Here is a 7,302-nt window from a genome sequence, read left to right on the forward strand (position 1 = left end):
AGATAATTTGCCTCAGTTACTTTATCTCGTTTCTGGACATGTGCTATTATGGTTATTTGTTTCTGTTCTTGGGTCATATTCAGCAGCTAGCTGTGGCCTTAATACTTAGATGGGTGTGTGTTTTGGTATTTTTTATGCTTTCTGATTGCCTCCAGGTAGATGTGATCAGGAGATTGGCTTCCCTTTCTCTCTTCTTCCTGAGAAATTTCAAGATGCCACTGTTGGTCATTATGACGTAACTCAGGATTTAATTTTCGGCCTGTTTCCTTTTTAGTCTGCCTGTCCCACTCCACAACCCCTGTTCAGGCCTTTTTCCTAGTGATATTTGTATTTCTTCACCATATTTATTCAATCTGTATGCTGAGCAAATAATCAGAGAGGGTGGATTATAAGAAGAACAAATTTCCATCATAATTGGAGGAAGACTCATTAACAGCCTGTGAAATGCAGATGATACAAGCTTGCTGCTGAAAGGGAAGGGGACTTAACATACTTAGTGATGAAGATCAAAGGACACAGCCTTCAGTATGGTTTGTACTCACTTCCAGACCAATAAATAATATCAAGATAAATGAAGAAAAGATTAAAGCTGTTGAAGACTTCATTTTGCTCCTATTAACCATCAATACTCATGGAAGCAGAAGTCAAGAAATCGAATGATATATTGCATTAGGCAAATCTGCTGCACAAGACCTTCTTAAACTGTTGAAGAGCAAAGATGTCAGTTTGAGGACTAAGGTGCGCCTGACCTAGGTCATGGCATTTTCAATATACTCATATGCATGTGAAACCTGGACAATGAATAAAGAAGAGCATTGAAGAATTGATGCATTTGAGTTATGGTGTTGGAGGAGAATATTAACAGTACCATGGAGTGCCAAAAGAACAAACAAATCTGTAAAGTATAGTCAGAATGCTCCTTGGAAATCAGGATGACCAGACTTTGTCTCCCATAATTTGGACATATTATCAGAGGGCACCAAAAAAGGACATTATGTTTGGCCAAGTGGAGGGTCATTGAAAAATAATAAGACACCCAGTGATATGGACTCAAGAGTAGCAATGTATGGACCCAATGGTAGCAGCATGGACTCAAGAGTAGCAACAACTGTGAGGTTGGCACAGAGCAGGCAGAATTTTGTTCTGTTATGAAGAGGGTTGCTATGAATGGGTATCAATTCAATGGCACTTAACAACAACAACAACAAAATGTGTAAACATCATCACTTTCTATTTTAAAAAAATTTGTCATCACTCCAAACAGAAAATTTGTACCTCTTAAGTTATAACTCTTCAATCCCTCCTCTGCCCAGCTTCTGGTATCCTCTAATCGAATGTCAGAGTACTGTGTAGTGCTTCACGTTAATACACTGGACTGCAAGGTTGGTTTGAACCACAAGGTCAGTGGCTCAAGCTCATAACTGCTCTTCAGAAACCCTGTATAGGGTCACTATGAGTCAGAGTTGACTCAACAGCACTTAAAAGAACAATCTACTGTCAGTCTTTCAGAATTTGCCTATTCTAAGTATTTGTCCTTTTATGATAATCTCTTTTGTCTGTTTCTCAACTCATCCCTTAAATGAGATTGTCACCCACAGTTCTGGTCTTGGTCTTCTCATTTTCCTTAGTTACATATATTCTCATACAAAGAGAATTTTTGTTTACTACAAAGCCCACAAAAATGTCAGCAAATCTCAAGTCTCCAAGTCCAGTCCAGAGCTGTCTCCTGAGAGTCTCTCATAGCATAGTGATGGCCTACTGGGCTTCTATCCTTGACTAGTCTCAAGTATCTCAAACTCCAAATGATCAAAATGTGAAACACCTAACAAAATAGATGGAACTATAGGACATTACGCTGTATGAAATAATCAACCACAAAAGAGCAAATATTGTATGGGACCACTATTATAAAAAGTCAAGAAAAGGTTTCCACATAAACAGAAACATTCTTTGATGGTTACTAGTGGTTGGGGGAGAAGGAAGGTTAAGTCACTAAGTAGAGGGTAGACACTTTTTAACCTGAATGGAGGGGAAGCAGAACACAACAGTAACAACAGCAAAAACTGCATTCATAAAACAAAACCAAAATGGAATGTACAATCACTTCCTGGACTCTAATGGAGGTCTCTTTGCCAGTAAAACCTCACCAGGTTTCTGGTATCATTGTACTGGTTATCTTCAATTCTTTTCTTTCTATTACTTTCCACATTTCTTTGATTACCAAGTTCTGCTGATTTTTCTCATGTAAAAGTTACCTGGATGCAGTTGGGCCTATTTGCCTCCATCTTTTTTTTTTTTTTTTTTTTAACACTTTTGCACAATATAATATTAAGCAACAACAAGAAAAAAAGAGAAGTAATGGAAATCTTTACCATAGTCTTTCCCAAAAATACCAAAGGGCAATTATGTAGTACAACACATATCAAAATGATCTAAAAGTCCCTTCATTTACCCATTTCCTTAAAAAATCTCCTATTTTCACAGCATGGGATCTGAGTTCTCACTCACCAACTCTCTCTCCTTCCCCAAACCCCATCTGTGGTGTATGCTGGCTCTATTTTCTTACCATCTATCCTGTCGTCTTTAGAATTTGTTCTTTTCACCCACTCTCTGACTTTTATAATCATTCTTGTTTATATACTTAACTAATTTCCACCTCCACCCACTATCTTTATGCAACAAAGACTCAAAATCCTAACTTTGAAGGTTAGTTAGATCAGGGATGAAGCCTGTGAAAGCTCACATAGGATTATATTCTTGATTCCGTCACACACATTTATTAAATGTGTGAATTATCTGTTGTATATTGCTTGACTCTTTTTCTTACAACAGCTTTGCTGTCATAATATGTTCCAGTTCTAATCAATTTCTATTCTCTATTCATATAACTTTTCATTGGACTCCTTGCTTGCTGTCTCTTCTCCTCTAGTGGCTCTCAACCTTGAAGATGAAGCCTAAGCACTCTGGCCTAGCTGAGTATAGTAATCTTTTGCACTAGCCAAGGACTCCATGAAATACCTAGAGTAGGCAAATCTATAGTGAAAGAATAGATTAGAGGTTGGCAGAAACCGTGGAGAACATGGAACAGAGCGTTATTGCACAAGATCTCAAGGAATGGGTACTGCCTGCATCACCAGTAATCTCAAGGCACTTCCCTTAGGCACTGTACGGACCAGCCTTCCTGAGGTGCTTCTAGTTCACTCCATCATGTGTAATTAGGAACTCCCTCTTGAGCATCCTACACTTCACATTCAACATGTTCAGAAGTGAAGTTACCATCTCTTCCTTTCATCCTTAAAATTCTCATTTTTTTCTTAGTGGAACCATCATCTAACATGTCATTCAAGCTAGATTGGTTTCCTTGACTCTCTTAGTTCCCTCATATGCAATCAACAAGTTTTGTCTGTTTTACTCCTGTAATCTTCTGTTCATCTCATTATTTGTTATCTTAATTTCTCTGCATCTAGTATTATCTCATTTAAATTCATTCTCCATACAGTTATTATAATTTAGACAATTGCCTCAATTCCTTAATATCCTTTAGAAGCCCCTCCTACCCTGCAATCAGATGTCAGCCTGCACCTGCATACTCTAGCAACACTGGGCCATCAGAGATCAGAGTTTGAGGAAATAGATGGGGGAGAGCTGTGAGTATGTGGATGTAGAAGGGAGGTGAGAGATAAAGAGACAGCAGGAATTAATGCTTTAAGGTTTTTGGTTTGTTTTTAAGCTGAGTTTAAGTCAACACATTCTTCATGGACTTGAGAAACATATGTAGGTGAAAATAGTGTGTTGAATAGTGTCTCCCCAAATTCATGTCCACCAGAAACCTCAAAATATAACCTTATTTGGAGGTAGGGTCTTGGCAGCTATTAAGATAAGGATAGAGACGAGATCCTACCAGAAACACAGAGAAGGCAGTGTGAAGATGGAAGCAGAAGTTGAAGTAATGCATCTAGAAGCCACAGTATCACAAGGATTGTGGGTATGATACTCATGACTAATTTGGAGTCTTCAGAAGAAACCAAGCCTGACAACACCTTAATTTTAAACTTCTGATCTCCCAAGCATTTCTATTGTTTTAAGCCACCCGGTTTAAGGTAGTTGTTATAATATCTCTAGGAAACTGCTAACCACAAGGTTGGTGGTTCAAACATACCAGTCCCTCCTTGGAAACCATATTCAGGGTTGCTACGAGTTGGAACCAACTTGACAGCACTTAACAACAGGAAACTTAATAAACTAAACATAAAATTTGGGAGAACAGTTTTAAATAAAAAGTAGAAATAACATCTGTTTTTTATTTTCCCCTTTCCTAGCTGTATGAAATTGGACTGGTCACTTAACTTCTCTGGATGTTAGTTTGCTCATCTGTAAAAAACAGAGTGGTGAACTAGATCCCTAAAGTTCATTCCATTTTTAAAATGATGATTCTAAAAGAAAAAAATTCAAGAACTTTTTCAAATATTGAAGTCTGTCACTCAAAAACATACAACAGAAATGGGAATGTTGGAAATTTTGAGTTAATTTTTCAGCATTTCTATAATACCTGGAGCCGAGATCTTATCCTAATCTCTTGTCCATTGCCATCCTCCTCTGGATTTCTGGGCCACCAGCAATGCTGGTTTGGAATAACATGGAGCAAGAACTTGCCAGTGAGGAAAAGAATCATATCTCAGTTACCACCTCTTCTCAGGCTTATCTTATTTTCATAAAAGTCCTAGTCATACTTCCAGGACTAGATGACAGAGTAGGCAGATGTACTCAGCAGACTCTCTGCAGTAAGGATTAGGGAGTGAAACAGACAGGGATGCTGATTCTAGAACCCTGAGCTTCAGAGGAAAAGACAGGGAGGTAAATTGAATGCCGATGGAGAGAGGAAACTGAGTAGGAGTAGTGAGAGAGAAGACGCAGGTGGGCTGTCTGCTAGTCTGATGCAGCATGGCCATCCTGAGCTTTGGCAGGCCACTGGCAATCAACACAGTTGCTTGGAGGCACAGGCTGTTCGCTGGAGGTTGGCAGCAAGGGAGATATGGTTCCCCCTTGCTCCTGCTTCCTCCTGGTGGCTGGGGGCATGGCCAGTCCTCATCATTGCCTGCCCAGTGACCACCCCTCCTGCACAGTCTCTGCTCTACCTGGAGTCTGGCACTGAGTATACCACCCCTGTGTCTGTAGGAATGTGAATTTTGCCTCATTATATCTTTTACTACTATTGTCTGTTTTTGGGAGACAACAGTTGTGGTCACATGGCCCAGCCACATCTGTGCCTCCTATAGTTCCAACCTACTGGGCAAGAGCCACTATGCATTCCTGAAACTTGATCAATGATAACTAGCAGCAAACATTAGATAAACCTGCCCTGAACTACATTACACAGTGTACAGAGAACTGAACAGAGACTGTGTATACATGTTTAGTCTTTATCACACCCACTGGGAGATAGGTGGTAAGAGTCTAAGAACACACCAACATACAATCAAAAATATAAATACAATACTACAATGTCTCAGAGACAACAGACAATTTCAGCTTACATGGCTAAAAACAAGAGTGGCTCAAATGAGTAACCAAAATACAGAGTCAGAAACTATAATAAATGATTTCAGAACTACCTGATAAAGAATCTGAAAGAATGATATTTAGATATCTTCAACAAACTGAGAGAAAGCTGTAAATGAATGCAGAGAGGATACAGAAAAAAATGTAGAAGAATTCAGAACATTGCAAAAACAAACTAACAAAATAAATGAAAACTTAGAAACCAGACAAAAGCAGCAAACAGAAATCCAAATTAATACTAAGATTTCAGAAATAGAGCAGAGAACTAGAATTTAATCAATGGAAGGCCAAATTGGTGAGCTTGAAGACAAATCTCTCAATATTCATTTGCTACAGGAACAATGAGAAAAAAGAACAAAAAAAATCCAAAGAAAGACTAAAAATTACATGGGACACCATTAAGAGGAATAATGTATATATGATTGGGATTTGAGAACAGGAAGATACACACATACACAAAAAAAAAAACCCCACAGAGAAAATTGTCAAATAATTGTTGGAGGAAAACTTCCCTAACATCATGAACGTTAAGATATGCATTCAAGAAGCTGAGTGAACTCCAAACAGGATAGAGCCCAAAGGAAAATAATCACAGTCAAACTCACAAGACATAGCATACTCAAACTCTTCAAAGCCAGAGACAGGGAAAGATTTCTGAGAGCAGCTCAGGGAAAATGAAAAGTTACCTACAAAGGAGAACTAATAAGACTAAGCTCTGATTTCTGAGCAGAAACCATGCAGGCAAGAAGACAATGGGATAACATATACAAAACTATAAGAAAAAAATTGCTAACCAAGAATCATATATTCAGCAAAATGGTCCTTCAAATATGATGATGAAGTTACGGACACTTCTGGGTAAACAGAAATTAAAAGAATGTGCAAAAACCAGGCCAATCTTACAAAACATACTAAAGGGAGAATGAACCAACAACAACAGACAATAACCTGAGATTAACATACATGATTATCACCCATAAATCAACCCAGATATAGAAATATCCTAAGTAAAACAAATCTACTGAAAACAAGGAACCAGAATTATCAATTTGCAACAACAACACAAAAGCAAAAAAGAGGGAATAGTATAATTACAGAATTTCCAAATGAAGACAAAAGCAAGTAGATTTTTAAAAGAGGAAGAAAAATCAATAACCCTACTCCTAACTCTAACAGTACACGAAATCCAAGACCTAACCATAGTCCGAACTCTAACCCTAACTCCTTACTTACCTCCTGGCAAAAAAAAAAAAGTCTTAGTAACTGTGTGTGCCTTTTGATATGCTCTAAATGTCTGGTTGCTAATGCCAAGTCACAATGTAAGAGGTGAAAACCGAAAATAGTTAAGTGGGAATAGATTTACAGTTTCAGCCTGTATGCAGAGCATGCATTAGCACTTGTACAGAGTGTGAGCTTAAGATTTCAGTTTCACAGAGTTCAGTTCTCCAAAAGTCTAATGAAAACTTGCAGAAAATTTGTATTGGCCCTACAGTTTAAATACACTTTAATCAGGTGACAGCAATAGGTCAAGGCCACACAGAAACTGCAATGTTGTTATTGTTGTTGTTAAGTGTCATTGTTGTTGTTAAGTGCCATCGAGTCGATTCTGACCCATAGCGATATCCTACATAGGGTTTCCAAGGAGCAGCTGGTGAGCTTGAACCACCAACCTTGCAGTTCAAACGGCTTTTCAGTCTGATGCATTTGCAGTCTGACACAGCCCACAGCGCCACACCAGGACTT

The 7,302-nt window shown here is 38.4% G+C and overlaps 1 protein-coding gene and 1 pseudogene across 1 annotated transcript in view; one reads left to right on the forward strand and one right to left on the reverse strand.

The window, feature by feature from the left end:
• Nucleotides 1–7,302, reverse strand: part of SIDT1 (SID1 transmembrane family, member 1) — a 229,363-nt gene that overhangs the window by 147,162 nt on the left and 74,899 nt on the right. The gene's annotated exons all lie outside the window — the stretch shown is intronic.
• Nucleotides 1–7,302, forward strand: part of LOC102822323 — a 13,099-nt pseudogene that overhangs the window by 1,215 nt on the left and 4,582 nt on the right.

This window comes from Chrysochloris asiatica, unplaced genomic scaffold (genome assembly GCF_000296735.1).
Source record: "Chrysochloris asiatica unplaced genomic scaffold, ChrAsi1.0 scaffold00061, whole genome shotgun sequence".
In the NCBI taxonomy this organism is placed as follows: Eukaryota; Metazoa; Chordata; class Mammalia; order Afrosoricida; family Chrysochloridae; genus Chrysochloris; species Chrysochloris asiatica.